This window comes from Phascolarctos cinereus, unplaced genomic scaffold (assembly GCF_003287225.1).
Source record: "Phascolarctos cinereus isolate Bilbo 61053 unplaced genomic scaffold, phaCin_HiC Scaffold_4;HRSCAF=312, whole genome shotgun sequence".
NCBI classification, from domain to species: Eukaryota; Metazoa; Chordata; class Mammalia; order Diprotodontia; family Phascolarctidae; genus Phascolarctos; species Phascolarctos cinereus.
In genome coordinates this window covers 605,280,516-605,301,085 of record NW_027555847.1, presented here as the reverse complement: position 1 = coordinate 605,301,085, position 20,570 = coordinate 605,280,516, and positions in this window count along the sequence as shown.

The window sequence follows — 20,570 nt, the reverse complement described above, 5'->3', positions numbered from 1 at the left end:
GGAGGTGACATGAAAGAATGTGAGAATGATGCATATTTTTAGTATGCTAAAATACTTTCCCTCACAAAAGTTCTACTCCAGTGCTTCCTTATGTCATCAATGTGAATTTAGGTTCTCAAAGCTATGCCAGCTTTGGCATATCTGACCAGGCTGGTTGAACATGAGTTATAATTATGTTTAATCAGACAGGTTAGTTAGTTTCCCAAAGCAACAAAATAGTAAGTGGAAGAACTAAGAGTTAAACTCCAGGTCTTCTTATCCAACTCTAGGGCTCTTTCCACAGTAGCAGGCTGTCCCCATGTAGTTTGGATGGGGAGTCTATTTATAATATGAATCACATGCCAAATAAATGCAAATAAATAAATTATTATTATACTCCATGAGGTAAAGCAAAAATATATTATCTATCTCATATTCAGTAGGGTCTTATCCATTTAAATATGCTGTTATTTAGGATTTGGTAATCAATTGATGACCATTCCTTTGGATGATAGGTTTGTTTATATTATTATCTGTAATAAAAATAATCATAATGTCTCATGGGTGTCTATTCTGCCAATGAGCTACCCTGTCATTAACTGCTGTATGCCAGGTTTCCCACCTACTGCTGTGGTTTTCCAGATGAGGAAAGCTTCTGGCAGAAGACAGGACTTTAACTAGACTTAAAGGCAAGCAACAGATGTATGTGGTGTTCCAGGAGGATTGGCACCTCTGGTGCGAGGGCTTACTTCGTCTTTTTCAGGGCTGATCATCCACCTTTGGTGTCCACCTCTCAAAAAAAAAAAACCCTACTTGTGTGTGTGTGTGTGTGTGTGTGTGTGTGTGATGCGGGTTGGTGAAGTTTACAAGGAGTGGATTCTATTTCTCTTTACTTGTTGAATTCCTACCTATTCCTTGAAACCCAATAGAAATATAAGTTATCTATGAAATCTTTCTTCATCACCCTAGCCAGTACTACCTTTCTCTTTAGTTAATCACATAATTTATTCTTCACATTTTGAATGTACTCCACATGCATATATATTATAGATATCTATTTTATGTCATCCTATTTGACTGCATATATGTATGTATATGTGTGTGTGCATGTATGTATGCATGTATAGGTATGTGAGAGCCTGTGGTATTTATTTCCATTTCAACCCTATCTAATAGTTTAGTACTAAGCTCAGTCTTATTTTAGGCAAAGCAGGCAACCACTTATATGAACTATGCATGTGATGAAATTGAGGAAAAGAACATATAAATGCATGTGTATATATGTATATAAATATATATGTGTGTATATCACCTTTATTCAAAATGTCTCAACAGTCTTAGTGTAGCTTTAGATTTTAATGGTTTAAGTTTTGGTACCTTAAAACTGCACCAAGATTTTTGGGCCACTCTGTATAACATTTTATTTAAGGTATATGTTAAAGCACAGTTAAGGTATATTTTCCACTTCATTTAAGACAAATACACATGTGTATGCATGTACATATGCATGTGTTTATATATACACATGCACATGCATGTATGTAACACATGCACACCTATGCATATGTGTATATGCATACAAACATGCATACACATATATACTTTGTCATATACATACATACACATGTGTGTATGTTTGCTTGGTACTTATGGTACCCTATATATGTATATTTTTAGACACACCTCAATATGTGGGGAACATGTGTTGAGAGGCAACCAAATCTCTCCCTGTGCCTTCCAGTCTTAAATCCTGTTATTTAACTTTTAAGTATTTCTTATTAAAATATGGATACCTTTAATAGGAGTATTAACTATAGCTATTTTCAGCTAATGCCTTAGACATGTTTAGTTAACATATATCTGAAAGCAAGAGGAGTATCTATGTCAGGAGTGTCCATACTGGAGAGATGGACCTTGAAATGAGAAACTAGTAGTGTCCTAGAAATAGACTTCCTACTTCACAACTTTGCTTTTGGCATACCCTGCATAGTCTCCATTACCAAGTGAGATCAAGATGATGCTCCTGAGCCAACCTATATGAACTTACTTTGGCTCCTTCTCTAATCTGCTGACATAGCTCAATAACATCAAATTCAGGACAAACTGGGTTTTTCCCGTGTCATGATACAAAGGCACTAATTGAAATACTCACTCAGCTGACTTTGAAAAGGGTTTTTATAGTTAATTTCCAACTCCATCTTGCTTTGCTCATCCTAAGGAGGTAAATTTTTGCTGTGCTGGTAAGTCAGAAAGAAAAATGCAACATGGTTGAATATTTGCACAGACAAAAATAAGGTAATATTGGAAAATCCTTTGCATGTCAGGGTGCTTTATGTCACCTTCAATATGCTTTGTTTCCATTTTCATAATCTTTTCATTAATGATGAGAATCAATATCTGACAAAGTTGGGATAGATGGTTTAGCTTTTCTTAAAGAAGTGTATTAAATATATCCACAAAATAGTTCACAGGTATTTCCCAGAGACACATGCCTGACATAGAGGGCATAGAAGCATAGAAATGACTCCCCTCTCCCCATTTACATCATTCTCTCCTTGCCTTGATAAAAAAAAAAAAATAGACCACTGCCTCCCACTTTCTACATTCAGCCAACATCAATCTCTTCATGAAAATAGGAAGAGTCAGAATTATGATGAATAAAACTCAAAATAAGTGCAAAAGAAACTTAAAGGTATTCATGCAAGATTCATGAAAGATGGGTGACATTTTCACATTGGGACCTCAATACTGATTGCATCTTAGGATGAATAAACTCAGAGAATAGAATTCCATTAAAAGAAGCCAGAGGTACAGCTTCCAAAACAAGCATTTCTGGACACTTCAATATAGGATATGCAGCTAAGCCTTAGGTTGGTGGCTAGTCTATGGACGCTAAATGGTACACAACCAAAAGCAATGGTCTTCATATATATGTAGTAACAGAATTGATTCAGAATCCAGAAATGCCAAATGCAATTTGTCTTAAGCCCATGATACAAAACAAAGGCACTAAATCTTTCTTTTGTCTTATAGTTGAGAAATATCCATTAACCTTCCAAGTCCTGTAAAAGCTCTCAAGGTAAAGCATTTTTTTAATACCAGGGTACATACACATAACCATTTATTTGAACCTCCAGAATGTGAAGCAAAGATCCTCAAATATTTGCATTAACTACATGGAATTTAAGTAGTCTGAGAAGCCTTCAGAGTCTAATTTTCTTTGATACTGTCTCTAGTAATTAGGCTGAATGTAAAATGAGTTTCCGTAGAATCTGTAACTGAAAATGTGTCATGGGGGTAGACAGCTAGGCTTAGAGTTAGGAGGATCTAGGTTCAAGTCCTGTCTTTCATGTATATTCTGTGACTATAGACAAGCTGACTGAACTCTCACTTTCTCAGTAAAATTATTTGCCTATCTGTGTAATTGTGTACAGAGTCTTTGATAAAATCATCATTTCTCTCCCTCTCTTTCTCTCTCTCTTTCACACACATACTTAATTTTCTTTTATTTTTCATTTTCAATTTTAATATTGATGAATATGAAAGTGGGAAATAATTATATATTCTGCATATATAAAGATTAATTTTATGCTTCTTATGCTTCACAAAATCCAATGCATTTGACTATCATAAGATTTGCATTTCTACTTCTTAATTTACTAATTTAAGAGTAGAATTTGAAAAAAAAAAACTTCACATTAATGGTAAACCCAAAGTACATTTCATACAGTCATATCACTGTTTCCAGGGCCTGGGTGCTGATATTTTGAGACAAAAAGAGGGACTTTTCAACAAAAGTATCTGTACCCAGAATTCCATTAATGGACAATTCAGCTTAGCCATTGTACTTTATCATGGCCACCTCTTTTTACATTCACTACCTGAGGTACTATGGCTCAAGCTGCTCATCTTCATTTATCTTCCTCAGCTTTGCTCAAGTAATTTTTCTCTTGTATCATACCTAATAGACTAAATGGGTCCACATTCCTGCCTGCTCTATAGTCAGGGTCATATTCTTTAGCTACCCTAGCTTCTTGGGCCTTGACTAATTTTCCTCAAGTTAAGATTTCCTCAACATCAGCCATAAGATGCAATGGTTAGGAACGCTGGGCTTGAAATTGGGAAGATCTAAATTCAAATCCTTTCTTCTGATTTTGACTCTGGGAGGCCAGGCAAGTCATCTAATCTTTCTGAGCCTCATTTTCATCATCTATAAAATGAGTTCAATTGCCCCACAGGTTCCTGTGCCTTCTAAATCTACAATTCTATTGGCTCAGTCTGACTGCTACACCTCTAGCCAGGCTGAGGGATGAATGCCTAGCTATCTATAGAGAGAAGTACAATTTAAATAGTCCCCACTCCACCCCACCGAGTTTCCTACACTAAAGCCACATACCAATTATCATGATTTAGCGGTATAGAGTGTAATGGATTTGAAAGAAGCACCCCTATGTTTAAATCCTGACTTCCTGATCCTGTCACTATGCACTCTGACCCTGTGAAAATTAATTAACAATGTTCATAATCAGTGTCTTTAATAGATAACTTTAAGGGGTTGGAATAAATGGTCTACAAAGTCACTTCCAGCTTTAAAATCATATGGTCATCTTATAAAATATCCAGGAATGTAGATAGTTAGGCTATAATGGGAAGAATATTGATTTGGGGTCATATGATTAGAACAGCATAAATTTAGAGCTGGAAAGGACTTCAGAGAAGAAAACCTGTGTTCAATTCTCAGCTCTATTTTCTAACTTTGTGACTCTGAGAAAATCACTTCTGGGCCTTAGTTTTCTCATCTGTAAAATGAAAGAGTTGGATCACTGAAGGATCTGACTTTAAATTTATTTTTCTTTAGTTTTCTTGAAAGGCCCAAGTAACGTACCTGGAAGCAAAAGTTATTTTGTTTTCAGGATTCAGAGAAAAATCAAAGAGGAAAGGATGGCCTGTATACTATTTCCTAAAGTCATCATTTTCCAAAACCTGTAGTTAATTTAGGTGAATACAGGTCAGTCTGGCCATAGTTAATTACAAAAGGGAGGGAGCCAGGTGTTAAGGCCCTTTCAGTAATGTATGCACAAAGGCAGGAGTCCTCTCAGCATTTCAGAAGTCAGTGTTTTCATCATTCCACTAAAGTACTTTCATTCTCTGAATTATTTAAGTAGGCTTTGGCTGGACTGCTTATTTGGTAAGAGTACCTGCCTGGTGATTGAGTTTGAGGTCATGAGTTCAATCCATAGGCAAGCCTATTAGCATTTCTCTTTCGCAAGGACAGAGACTGCTTCTATCAACCCAGCCAGCTGTCTTGAAAATGCATATTCATGTTCACAATGGTGTCCAGGTGACAGAATATTTATGGATCAATATAAACTCATTCCCTCTACTGAGCAAAAAAAAGTACAAAAATAAAATAAAACAAAACACAATAGCAACAATGAAAATCCAAACCAGAAAATTTCAAGTCACATTGACTTTATGCAAGTCAGTCATAACTGTTTATATATTATTATTTAAATCTATATAGAAGGTCTTGGAAAGAGCCAGCATAATCTGGAGGACAGAGAGCTAGTCTAGAGTCTGTCCAGTTATAGGAACAAAAACTGACTATGTGGTCCTGGGTAGGTCCCTTACTCTATGCCCTATGCAGCTCTAAAACTAAATTTCAGAGAAGGTGCATATCTAGGTTAGTACATTGAATTTCCCTGAGAGTCACTTATGTCAAAGAACTCATAGGTCCAGTCACTACCCTCTCTGTGGTCTTATACATTCTGGCAATCTGGTACATTTTTTGGTCTATTTTCTTCATATAAGAGGTAGACCTAGATGTTCACTAGCGTTCTTTCCATTGCAAATTTTATGCCCTTCTATGAAGTACCTTTCTCCCTCTTTCTGATTCCAATGTTGAAACCATACTTCTCTTTTCAGTCTCACTTGTAAACTTACTAGAATAAAGAATCAAGTCTTGTTCACATTTGTGATCTACAATATGTCTTGAACATAGCAGATGTATAATAAAAGATTTCTGATTTTAACTGAAGCAAATCCTTATGAAATGGACTGAATTTTTAATAGGAACAATGCCATAATGGGGGAAAGGGGAGGCAGGATAAAAGGTGAATTCCTGACCAATAATATGAAAAATATCATAAGAATGATTAGAATTATTTCTATAAAAGTAAAAGTATAAATTTAATCCTATTTACTGGGTGCTTTGATGGATATATTACTGATACAATAGCTACTCCCATTGTCAATAGAAATTGCAACCCTTCTAATCCTGTGTAATTTTTATTCATGTCTTTCATAATTATTAATGAAGATTCTCCCAGTTTACTGGGGTACCTTCTTTCACTCTTACTATATTACTTGAGGTGCCTATCTGCTGTCTCTCATTCCTCCCACATGACCAGTCTATCTTCATTTTTTTTTTCAAATTGTGCTTGCATTCCAGAAAGGCTTTCATGTTATATCTCACTTTCAGGTCATTGAAGGTAACATGATATAGCCTACTTGCACCCATCATTCACTTAAGGTATAACTTAGATATTTTGGGGGTTTTGATTCATATATATGTATATGTATACATATGTGCATGTGTATGTGTGTGTATACATATATATACATATATATGTATGTATGTATGTATGTATGTATGTATATACAGCATTGGGAATATAGTGCCATTAAAATGAAGAGTTTGGGCAAACTGAAAATGTCAAACACATTTTCACATTTGTCATGTTGTCAAGAAGAATTAGAACAAATGGGAGGAACCACAAGAAAGAAGAAACAAAACAAAACAATGAGAGAGAGAGAGACAGAGAGAGAGAGAGAGAGAGAGAGAGACAGAGAGAGACAGAGAGAGGGAGGGAGGGAGGGAGAGAGAGAGCAAATAGTACATTTCCATCCATGTTTAGACTCCAAAGTTCTTTCTCTGGATGTGGATAGCATTTCCCATCATGAGTCTTTTAGAATTCTCTTAAATCCTTTCATTGCTGAGAAGAACTAAGTCTGTCAAAGTTAGTCATCACACAAATGCAAATGTTACTGTGTATAACATTCTCCTGGTTCTGCTCACTTCACTCATTCAGTTCATGTAAGTCATTCCAGGTTTTTCTGAAATCTGCCTGCTCATCATTTCTTATAGCACAATAGTATTCCATTACATTCATATAATACAACTTGTACAGCCATTATCTAATTGATGGGCATCCTCTCAATTTCCAATTCTAGATCACCATAAAAAGAACTACTATAAATATTTTTGTACATATGGGCCCTTTTCCCATTTTTTGTGATCTCTGTGTGACTCACTATTTAACAAAAACTGCTGAGAAAACTGGAAAACAGTATGGCAGGAACTAGGTATAGACCAAAATCTTACAGTATATACCAAGATAAAGTCAAAATGGGTACAAGATTTAGATATAAAAACTGATACTTTAAGCAGACTAGGGGAGCAATGAATAGTTTACTTGTCAGATTTATGGAGAACAGAAGAATTTATGACCAAACAAGAGATAGAGAACATTATGAAATGTAAAATTGATGATTTTGATTACATTAAATTGAAAAGGTTTTGCACAAACAAGGCAATGCAACCAAGATTAGAAGGAAACAGAAAGCTGGGAAGCAATTTTTACAGCCAATGTCTCTGATAAAGGCCTCACTTCTAAAATATATAGAGAACTGAGTCAAATTTACAAGATTGTATGTCATTCCCCAGTTGATAGATGGTCAAAGGCAATTTTCAGATGAAGAAATTAAAGCTATCTGTAGTCATGAAAAAATGCTCTAAATCATATTGATTAGAGAAACGAAAATCAAAACAACTCTCAGGTACCACATCACACCTATCAGATTGGGTAACATGACAAAACAGGAAAATGGTAAATGTTGGAAATGTAGCAAAATTGGAATACTAATGCCTTGTTGCTGGAGTCATGAACTGATCCAACCATTCTGGAGAGCAATTAAGAACTATGCCCAAAGGGCTATAAAGCTGTGCAAACCCTTTGATCCAGTAATACCACTTCTATTTCTGGAACACTTTAGATGGCAAGTGAAAGAGTTTATATTTGCTCCTAAAAATGATAGAGAGCTATTGGAGGTCATTGACTAGGGAAGTGATCTGGTCATATTTGTTCTTAGAAAATTACTTAGATCTATGTGGAAGATGAATTGGAATGCAGAGATTTGAGGGAAGGAGACCAATTAAAGGGCTATTACAGTATTCTTTTTATGAGGTAATATTATAGACTTCCTTGGATTATAACTAGTATTTGTTTTAATCAACATGTTAGAGAGAGGGTGGGGTGGGAAAAGGGACAAAGTATAAAAGTTCAGAGTCAAAAGCAGATTTGGGAGGAAAACCAATGAGCTGCTGTAACCATTTCCATAAATGGAGGTTCTAGGCAGGTATTCACCCAACAATGAAAATGACCTCAGAGATTGAGGCATCTCCAGGGTGAGAAGGTCTTGGTCAAGGAAGAAATACCTAGAGAGTCAATAATGGAGCTCAGAGTGAATAGATCATGTAGGAAGTGAAAGTAGAGTTAAACAACCATCAATTAAAAATAAAATACAAAGGACCTGGTGTCTGGGAACATGTCTAGTTGATCAAGTCTGGCTGCCCCTTGGACCTCAGAGGAGTCCAAAGTCATATTGTTTTCATTCCATTCTACATTCCAGCCACAATACCCCTTTCAGCTGTAATTTATATCTGTTCATATTCTTTCCCAGCTCTCCATATTTGTATAGATAATTTCTCATTCCAAATAATGCATTCCCTCCCATCTTCTGGCCATAGAAATTGTTTAGCTTTAAGGTTCATCACTTAGACTACCATCACTTCCATGTCACCTTTCCTAATTTTCTATAAAATGAAACATGTTTTTCCCTATTCAAATTTTTCTAGAGTCCTGAAAATCTCTGCTTTGTATTATACTAATGTCCTTATAGATCAAACCCCAAATATCATCATCATCATCGTTGTCATCATTGTCATTGTCTTTGTTGCTGTCATCAGAGCTGATATTTATATAATGATCTAAAGTTTGTAAAGTGCTTTATAGGCATTATTTCATGTGTTCTTCACAACTACTATCTGAGGCAAGTACTGTAAATGTTATTTTCATTTTATAGATGATGAAAATGAATTGGATAGTTGTAGAATGTAAGCTCTCTATTGACATAGAGAGCTTCATTTTTATATCTGTATTCCCATGGGTGCCTAGTGCTTTGCACATAACAAGTATTTAATAGAAATTCATTAAATTGAAGTAAAAGATTTAGTATAAGTTTCTTGAGAACAAAGACTATCTTCATTCATGTGACATTAAAAATATGTATGACATACTTCCTATGCCATGCATTCCTATGTATATAAGCAACCTTAGCATGGTACTTAGAATAGAGGAATGATGAAATTGGACCCATGATTTCATTAGTAAAAGGAAACCTCACATGAGGAAACTTCCTCTACCAATGTAGGTTGTAACCTTCTCCGAAATGTGTATAGTCTTTGAGAGGCTCATTGAAAACTGAAACTGTATGACTTGCCCAGAGACACTCAAGCAACATATATAAGAAATGAGACTTAAAACTAGGTCTTCGAGGCCAGTTCTGTATATGCTACACACCATACTGCTTTTAATAAAGTATTCATTTCAAAAGTGTTTCTTAAATGAGTGCTCATTGGATGAATAAAATACTCCCCTCCCTGTTTACATTAGACCCTACTACACAATGTAATTGTAATCTTACCTGTGTGTTTTCAGCATAAGTAACAGTAGAAGGGAATCAGGAAATAAAAGATTGTCTTTGGTCAGCTCCACCAACTTCCAGGCTTTGATAAATGTGGGAGCCAATGAACTCTCCTAATTATTAGTCCCCTGCTTTGTAACTGAGTAGCTAATTATCATGGCCCAAGTCAGATATCCATAATAAGAGACTGGAAATACCTGGAACAATTCATGTAGCACTGACATCAAATTGTTGCAATGCATTGAAACTTTATGTTATTGAAAGGCCTAGACCTTATAAATTGGAGTTGACTAATACAAGGTGAATCATTTGATAGATGTTATTAGACCTTCCCAAACAATTTTTCCTAAGGCCCATCAGGGCAGCACATTGCCACTGACACCGTTAATTAAGTCAGCAAAGGCAGAAAGCTCTAGAACAGGGGCCAGAACCAAAATCAGGTGAAGGCCTTGTTGTGGCAGAGATCTCTCTACTCTCCTTGTTGAAGTTCAAACTATAAAAAATAACCAGTATTAATGCCAAGGCTTCTGTATAGAAACTATATCCCTAATGCCCTACAGTGTTTATTTACTTATTCAAACAGATTGTCTTCATATTGATGTATAGCCTTTAGAAGGGATCCTCACCTTGCTACTCTGTTCGTCATTTACTTCAGTGGCCAAACATATCAAAGCCCGTGGTATCTGGGCTATCAGTCTCACAGAATTGGCTCAACCAATTAATATAAATAGGGTTCCATTGGATTATTTTTCTTTTCCTTCCTTTCTTTTCTCCTCTTCCCCCCACAGTTTTAACTACTTCTTTAGCCACTAACAAATGCTTATTGACTATTTTTTCTCTTTCCTTACTTCTATCCTTCCTTTTTTCCCTGTTTTTCTTCCTCCCTGCCTGCCTTTCTGCCTTCCCTTAATTCATATGCTTATTGTATACCTACGGTGTGTTCAGCACTGTGCTATGTACAGCAAATTAAGCAGCATACATTAACAATTTCTCTATACCTATGACTCCAAAATATGTATAATGACTCCTGACTTCTGAATATTAGACCTGATTTTTCAACACCCAGCTAATCAGTTTTACCTTGATGTCCCACCAGTAGCTCAATATGTTTAAACAGAACTCCTCTTCAAAAGCACTTTCTGCTTTATGATAGCAAATTCTGTTAATGGTAACACCATCCTTCTAGTTACTTGGCATCAAGCTTTTAGAAGGATTTTAGCTGCTCCCTTTCCTCCATCACACCCTCACATGCCCAATCACTCATAAATTCTTATTCATTCTTCTTTTATATTTTTTCTCACATTCTCTGCCTCTTTTCCATTTTTTTCTGTCACTACCGTGGGTCAGAACCTAATTAGCATAGGCTTACACTATTATAGTAGAATGGTAACTGGTCTCTTTGTCTCTTCTCTCTTCCCACTCTGATTTTTCCAGCATTTCACAAGCAGCATAATTTTCCAAATGCATTGTTTTGACAATAGTAGTCCTCCTGAACAAAGATGTTCAACATTTCACCTACAAGACAAAAATCTTAGAAACAGAATATTTTAAAACCAGAAGAGACCTTCAAGATCATGCACCCCAAACCCCTCATTTTATGGATAATGAAAATGAAAGTGAGGAGGTTACTTATCTTTTCTGAGATTACCCATTTAGTTATTACGTAGCCAGGACTAAAAACAAATTCTTCCAGCAATTTTGAGCTTTTCCCCCAATATACCATGTTGCCATAGTTACAGCGTTTTCTACCAACCCTTTTTATTTTACATAGGGCCTTGAGAGCCTAACATCATACTGTCATTTAAACCACCCTACAATATGGTCCAAATCTGCCTTTCTAACCTTGTCTCCATCCTTATGTGAACCTATACTTTTAAACCATGGTGTCCTTGGACTAATCCAGTAATATCTCAGGCAGGAATTTTAGCAGACAAGAATTCAACTAATATTATTTTCATGTTTATATAGTGCTTTAATGTTTCAAAAACTGCCTTCTTCCCAATAGCCCTATGATCTAGGAAATATAATTATTCTTAATTCTCATTTTAAAAATGAGGAATTGTGGCTTTGAGAAGCTAAGTAACATCTCATAGATAAAGGACAAATAAGTATCTTAAGTTAAAACAAACCCATGTTTCTGGATCTCAAATATAAAGTACAGTATTTGAAGCAATTTCATCTATCTATAGCAGGGTCTCCATGAACTGTGGCCTCAGGGCCAAATCAATCCAGCCAACTTCCTTCTTTTTTTTAATAAGGCCCATAAGCTAAGAATGGATTTTTATATTTTAACTGTATTTAGATTTTTATTTATTTAAATATACAAATTTACTTACATTTCTTATTATATTAGTTTTTATTGTATTGAAAAATGTAAAAACTACTCTTAGCTCAGAACTATACTAGCTATCCTAAGCAATGCTCTAGACCAGTCAGTCAATAAACATTTAGTAAGTGCCTGCTGTATGCCAAACACTATACTAAGTGCTGACAATGCAAATAAAAGTTTAAAAAAAGATAGCCCCCACCCTCAAATAGTTTACAATCTAATGAGGGAAGATAAAACACAAAAGGAAGCTGAAAAACAGGGCAGGGGAATTTTATGATTGAAAAGTTCAAAAAAATCCAAATGCAGTGTTTTGTTTAGTCCTATCTGAGTCTTTGTGATCCCTTGCACCCTCCTGTCTATGGAGTTTTCTTGGCAAAGATACTAGAGTGGTTTGCTATTTTTTTTTCTCCAGGGGATTAAGGCATCTATAAGTTAAGTGACATGCCCTGGGACACACAGTTAGGCTTAGTGCTTTATTCTACTGAGTCACCTAACTGTCTCCAAAAAGCCTTTTAGCTCAGGGGAAATGAGAAGAGTATATAGAGCCTCTTCCTTAAATAGAGGCTCTGTAGCCCATGACCTTGTCCTCTAGTCAGAGGATTCAATCAGGGGGACAGAGGGTACTAATGAGATTTGGAGACCAGACAGATTTAATCAATACCACGCTGCTTTTCAGTAAGAGTATTATGACAGGAGAACTTAAGCACCTGGGCAAGCTCAAATTAACAATGAATAAAATATTAACAAAGCTACAGCAAAATGTAAGGATTGAGATCTAACAAAATTCATGCATGGCACCACAAAAACTAAAGGGTGAGTCATGAGTATGGGCTTAAGACAGAATCATGTGTAGTGGCAGATTGAAATATGACTATGAACAGGAATCAAACCCAGATCAATGATTGAGAAATGTTCAAATTGGTCAACAGGGAAAAGACACGGTTAAAGAGGGACAAGAGGGACAAGGTGTGACAGGTGAACAAGATTGCTGTCTGTGGGTCTTCTTGTACTAACAGGAATTTGCCAGTGTACTACCATCATTTCTCATTCTAGGACATCCCATTTCTTCCCTTCCAGTGCTATTTTTAGGCATTGTCACTGAGTGTTTATAAGTCAAAGTTTATCAAAGTAGGTCCTGATCAGCTTATATAATGGATCCAGCTTATATAGTGTGTCCTTGGGATCCAGAAAGATCCCATTAGCCTGGGATGGTGGGCTGAATCTAGAAATATGACTTTTAAAGGGATTAATATAAAGTGCTACATTAGAGTCTAAAAAAAATAACTCTGCAATATAGGAGATAGCTGAATATCTTCTCATATAAAAAGTACCAGGGGATTTCATTGACTGAAGTACAACATAAGTGAATTGTGTGACCTGAAAGCCCTCCCCTCCACACACACAAAAAAGCCAATATGCTTCTGAATATATTAAGAAACACTATTTCTGTAATGGAAAGGAATTCTGTCCTTACCTGTCCAGGTAAGACTCTATCAGGAGACTTGTGTTGAGTTATCCCAGGTATTTGTTATCTTCAAATTCAATAATTATGCTAGCTATATCTAACCTAGCTAGGTCTTATGGTAGTGAAGTTTTATGTTGGCAGGTAGAATATATTTCATGATGCATGCGTGAGAATAGGGTTAGGACTTATCCCATGAAGCATAGTCTGAGCTCTCCCGACCAATTCCATGTATGCTCAGTGCTGAAGTTTTTGTAAGTACAGCAATCTCTTGTTCCACATGATAGTGGTGGGGAGAGAAACAGCTTGTCATCTCTCTCTCTCTCTCTCTCTCTCTCTCTCTCTCTCTCTCTCTCTCTCTCTCTCTCTCTCTCTCTCTCTCTCCCCCTCTCTCTCATACACACACACACACACACACACACACACACACACACACACACACACACACACATATTTACTGTGATGGGGGCAGGGAGAAGAGAGGCTTCCTTCTGCATTCCCCTGGCATCAATGACAGCTGTTTTTATGTCACAACTAGAGCATGTGCCCAAATAGGCAAGGCTGAGTCAGGGTATCAAGGCTCTGGGTGGTTCTTCTGCTTTGTATTTCCATCGCTGATCATATGTGACCAAAAAATGATGCCAAGATATATATTTCAAACCTTAGAAACAAAATTCTAAGGTGAAAAGGTCAGAAGCTCCAGGGTCCTTCCATATGTGCCAGATATATTATGAAAGTTCTCCATGTATTACAGTACTTTTCAGAGAAGATAACCACAAACAAGAGGCTAGACAAGTCCTTGGGCTGACTTACTGGGCTGTCCACATGGACCATATGGTATATTAGGTGAGACAAGATAATTATAAATAAATATATGGTGAAGCAGAAACTGCTAAATGTCATTTATATGAACCAAAGCACTCTAGGAATTCAAAGAAGCAAGGGATCAGAACTGGCTGAAAGATCATAACTGATATAATATGGGGTCATATGCAATGAGTTTTAACTGGAGTAAGATTTTGAAAAGTATTGGATAAAGTATTTGATTTCGAGAAAGAGGGCTTGAGTTCAATTCCTTGAGCCAGCTACTAACTGCCTGTGTGTACTTGAGCAAGATATTGAACTTCTCTGGGACTGATTTTCTTCACTTGTAAAATGAAGGAATGAAATAGATGCTGTCTGAGATCCCTTCAATTCTAAATCCATAATATTTGTCTTTGAAGGTAGAGATGAAATGAAGAGTCATGCAGAGAGAAAGATATAAGCAAAAATATGAAAGCAAGAAGGCACAAGGCATATTTGTGGACTGGAGAATTGACAACTATGGCTAGAGCATAAGACTTTGCCCAGAAGGTGTAAGTCTTTATCTAGATACCGAAACAAGAAGATTCTTAGATGGATGAAGATGCTGTCACTCACCTACAGTGTGAGGATTGTCAATAATAGACCTGGTTTTTCTTTCAGCCTATCCTAGACCACTCTACACCATGACAATTTTTAGTCCCCTGCATTAGAATAAGTATACGATGTTCCATTATTTGTAGTTGTGTTGCAGGTGCCTATGACAATGCCTGGCATAGAGTTGGTGCTTAATAAATATGTATTAACTAATTGTTAAAAATTATATATGTAGAGATACTTGGGGGCAGAGCCAAGATGGCAGAGTGAAAGCAGTGACTTGCTTGAGCTCTTCCCCAAACTCCTCCAGATACCTATAAAAAACGGCTGTAAACAAATTCTAAAGCAGCAGAACCCACAAAAAGGCACAGTGAAACAAATTTCCAGCCCAAGTCAACCTGGATGATTGATCAGAAAAGGTATATCATGCTGGGCTGTGAGAGAAGTGCAGTCCTGCATGGGTGCAGGCCGCAGACACCCTGAAGCAGGCCTCAGAGGACTGAATTGAGGGCAGCTATGCCAGTTTCTCGACTTCTTAACCCATTAATGCCAAAGACAACTTAGAAGGTCAGTGGGAAAAGTCTGTTTCTGTGGTGCTGAGAGAGGACGACTAGGTCTCAGATTCATTCCCCAAGAGTGCTGCCCTGGGCAGGGGGGGCAGCTGCCTCCTGAGCTTCTGGCCTACAGACTGAGGGGGAATCCAGTGGATGATCAGAGAGGAATTGCAGGGACCTCTTTGCCAGTGCTGAGGCAGGAATCTCTTGCTTTGCCGTTGTGTGGATCTGGGTCACAGTTCTGGGCAGCAGTGCTGGGGTGAGGAGAAGCGCTGGCCTGGCATGGTGGAGCTCATAGTGGCTGTGGAGAGCAAACCCTCCTCACAGTTCCAGGAAAGAAAGGAGTACTTGTGGTCAATAATATACCAGATCACAGGCCAGGAAAGGAATAAGTATCTCACCCCTTATCATGCCACCTTGGAAGATCTGAAAATTTACAGGTCCCTACAAGTATTTCTGAAAACAGCTGTACAAAACCCCCAAAACTTGGGACAGTACATTCTCCACATTGGAAGCAGACTCCTACCTTAACAAAGAGTTTAAAACTCAAGTAATTGGCCGGGATCATGAGCAAGCAGCACAAAAAGAGTCAGACTATATTATCTTACTTTGGTGAAAAAGGACAGAATATACAACCAGAAGAAGACAACAAAGTCAAAGCTCCTACATCCAAAACCTCCAAGAAAAATATGAATCAGTCCCAGGCCTTGGAAGAGCTCAAAAGGGATTTTGAGAAGCAAGTAAGGGAAGTAGAGGAAAAACTGGAAAGAGAAATGAGAGTGATGCAAGAAAATCATGAAAAACAAGTCAACAGCTTGCTAAAGGAGATCCAAAAAAATACTGAAGAAAATAACACCTTAAAAAAATAGCTTAACCCAAATGGCAAAAGAGGTCCAAAAAACCAATGAGAAGAATGCCCTAAAAAGCAAAATTGTCCAAATGGAAAAGGAAGTCCAAAAGATTACTGAAGAAAATATTCCTTAAAAATTAGAATAGAGCAATTGGAAGCTAGTGACTTTATGAGAAATCAAGACACTGTAAAACAAATCCAAAAGAATGAAAAATAGAAGACAATGTGAAATATCTCATTGGAAAAACAACTGACCTGGAAAATAGATCCAGGAGAGAGAATTTAAAAATTATTGGACTATCTGAAAGCCATGATCAAAAAAAGAGCCTAGACATCATCTTTCAAGAAATTATCAAGGAAAACTGCCCTGATATTTTAGAACCAGAGGGCAAAATAGAAATTGAAAGAATCCACAATCTCCTCCTGAAAGAGATCCCCAAAGGAAAACTCCTAGGAATATTGTAGCCAAAGAGTTCCCAGGTCAAGGAGAAAATATTACAAGCTGCCAGAAAGAAACAATTCAAGTATTGTGGAAACACAATCAGGATAACACAAGATTTAGCAGCTTCTACATTAAAGGACCACAGGGCATGGAATATAATATTCCAGAGGGCAAAGGAGATAGGATTACAACCAAGAATCACCTACCCAGCAAAACTAAGTATAATCCTTCAGGGAAAAAAGTGGTAATGCAGTGAAATAGAAGACTTTCAAGCATTCTTGATGAAAAGACCAGAGCTGAATAGAAAATTTGACTTTCAAATACAAGACTCAAGTGGAACATGAAGAGGTAAACAGGAAAGAGAAATCATAAGAGACTTATCAAGTTGAACTGTTCACATTTTTGCATGGAAAGATGATATCTACAACTCATGAGACCTTTGTTAGTATTAGGGTAGTTGGAGGGCAAAAATTATGTGTACGTATATATGCAGATAGATAGATAGATGATAGATGGATAGATAGATAGATAGATAGATAGATAGATAGATAGATAGATAGATAGATAGATAGACAGACAGAGGGCACAAGGTGAGTTGAAGATTAAGGGGTCATATCTGGAGAATAAAATTAAGGGTTGAGAGAGGATTATACTAGAAGAAGAAAGGGAGAGGTAGAATGGGGTAAATTATCTCACAAAAAAAAAGCAGAAAAGAAAATGCTCTTACACTGGAGGGGAAATGGGGGAAGGTGAAAGGGAATGAGTAATGTTATTCCCATAAGATTTGGCTTAGGACACATTCAGTCGGGTATGGAAATCTGTCTTACCCTACAGGAAAATAGGGGGAGAAGGGGACAAGAGAACAGGGGGATGATAGAGAGGAGGGCAGATTGGGAAAGGGGGTAATCAGAAGCAAATACTTCTGAGGAGGGACAGGGTCAAAAGAAAGAATAGAATAAATGGGAGGGCAGGATAGGATTAAGGGAAATGGGGTTAGTTTTTTACAACATGTCTACTATGGAAGTATTTTGCATAACTGCACATGTATAACCTATCCTGAGTTGCTTGCCTTTTCAATGAGGGTGGGTGGGGAGGGAGGAAGGGAGAAAATTTGGAACCCAAAGTTTTAAAAACATATGTTTAAAAAAAATGTTTTCACGTGCAACTGGGAAATAAGAAATACAGGAAATGGCATACAGAAGTCTATCCTGCCCTACGGGAAAATAGAAGGGGAAGGGGATAAGAGAAGGGGGGAGAGATAGAAGAGAGGACAGACTAGGGGAAGGGATATTCAGAATGCATGCCATCTTGGGACGGGGCAGGGGCAAGACGGGGTGAAAATTTGGAACTTAAAATCTTGTGGAAGTAAATGTTGAAAACCAAAAATAAATAAATTTTTATTTAAAAATATATATGTGTGTATGTGTATATATATATATATATATATATATATATATATATGTATATATATGTATATATATAAGAATAAATGATACCATCTCTAGTTATAGCAGATATGCTCTGGTGTGCTCTGTGTTTTTTGTTTTTGTTTTTTGTTTTTAGGCAGTTGAGGTGAAGTGACTTGCCCAGGGTCACACAGCTAGTAAGTGTCAAGTATCTGAGGCAAGATTTGAACCCAGGTCCTCCTGCCTCCAAGGCCACAGTTCTATCCACTGTGCCACCTAGTTGTGTTCTCTGTGTTTTACATTCATACTCACAGGCTGCTTCTAGTAAACTTTGGGAGAATATGATTATATAGGCCCATTGTGGTGTACCTTTACTGTATCTAATGGTAACTGAAAGCTGGCCCAGAATCTCTGATGTTAATGGACATGGTAGCTTTCTAAAAGCTGCTACAGTCATCAGGAGAAAAGAAGGGGGGGGCGGCCTAGGGAGAGAGGAAAGTCAAATGGGATATTATGAAGGAAAATCAGTTTGCTTTTCAGACTCTTAATGGATGTGTGACCATAAATAAATTGCATAAACTCTCACAGCCTGTTGCTTCATTTATATAAGGGAAAGAGAGTAAGCATTTATTAAATGCGTTCTACTTGCCAGTCACTAAAGTGCTAAGTATTATCTAATTTTTCCTTTTACTATCCCTGGGATGTAGGTGCTCTTGTTATTGCAGTTGATGAAACTGAGACAGACAGAGATTAAGTGACTTGCTCTGGGTTACACAGGTAGTAAGAGTCTGTAACCAGGTTTGAACACAGGGCTTCTTGACTTAAGGCCCAAAGCTCTATCCACTGCATCAACTGGCCATAGTAACACAAGGCTATTATAAGGATGTATGAGATGTTCAGGAGGACCAGCATCTCTGGTTTGAGGGCTTGCTAAGCCCTTTCCAAGACTGTTCATCTACCTTTGGTGTCCACCTGATTCACTCAACTCTCACCTCTGGTTCCAAGTAGCTCTAATATATACAGTGACTACATCCCAGTAAACCATCTTATCAGATGGGCTAAACTAGATTGAGGGTAACTGACAGGCCTCAAATCTTTCTGTGAGTAAGGGGAATGTCTACCCCAAGTATATGAAGACTTCCTGGTGGAATGGGTCGGTGAGAACAATTTGTTCCAAAGGCCACGAAGGCAAATGAAACATGCTCTGTAGAGTGCTTAGTCAGGCATTAAAAACATCAAGGTCACCCACTGCATTCTGGGTCATCACCAGTCATCTTGAAGGAAATTAGTTTTCAAAACTTAATGTACTCTATAAACATATTTTTTCTTCTCAGGGGTAAGTCAGCTTTTCTGGATCTTCAGAAAGGAAAAATATAAAAAGATCTCAGTTGAAAGGGGCCTCAGAGGGTTATCTATTAAACATAATAAAAAGGATTTCCTTCTACAGCATTCTGGATAAGTGGTGACACAGAACTGTAATGGATGATCTCCAAAGAGGAGGAGGGGCCTCTGAAGCAGTTGATTCTACTTTTGGATTGTATTAACTTTTAAGTAGTTTGGGGTTTTCTCCCCCCTCAAATAAAGCCAAAACTTGCCTCTTTTCAACTTTTACCCACTGCCCTTAAGTGTTAACCTCTGGAGTAAAAGACCAAGTTTAAATCCTCTTTCTCTAAACAATCATTCAAATATTTGAAGATAGTTATTAGAAATCTCTCATCCAGTCTTCTCTTATCCAGTCTAAACAGCCCTAGTGTCTTCAACCGCTGCTGATAAGATGTAAACTTGAGGCTCTTCACCAGTCTGGCAGGAGAACTTGAAAGGTGCACTGAGCTATTGTAGAGAATGGAGAGGTTAATTAGGATTATCAGCTCAACAGACCCCTGAAGCCATCTAAGAAGAAAGGACTTGATCTGAGGCTAAGGGCTATACCCACCTTTTCAGGACTAAGCAATGTTTCCTAAAATAGTCTGTTCTTTCCCTAAATTCCCCTGCACAGTAACAGAAATTGTAATAATTTCTCTTTGCTTCTTTTACCTAAATATTTCCTGTGTTCTGATTTTGACTGAAAGATAATGAGATTGGAGGGATTACTGGGGATAGACAAATATTTAAATTATGGCAAAGAATAAGCGTCAGAATGTTAAGATTAAAAAAAAAACCTCTGAGTTATTGTGATTGTATGAATACATTTTTATCTTCTATAAATTCCAGAAAGGAATAGATAAAAGGACTGCATAAAAATAAAGGGCCCTGTGGCCATTACATTTTAGGATAATAAGATTGCTAATTGTTGTAAGAAAATATGATTGATCAAATACTCAGAGAGAAGAGATGTAGAAAGGAGAGATCAGTGTCTGAGGAAAATATCACACCCCAAATCTCTCC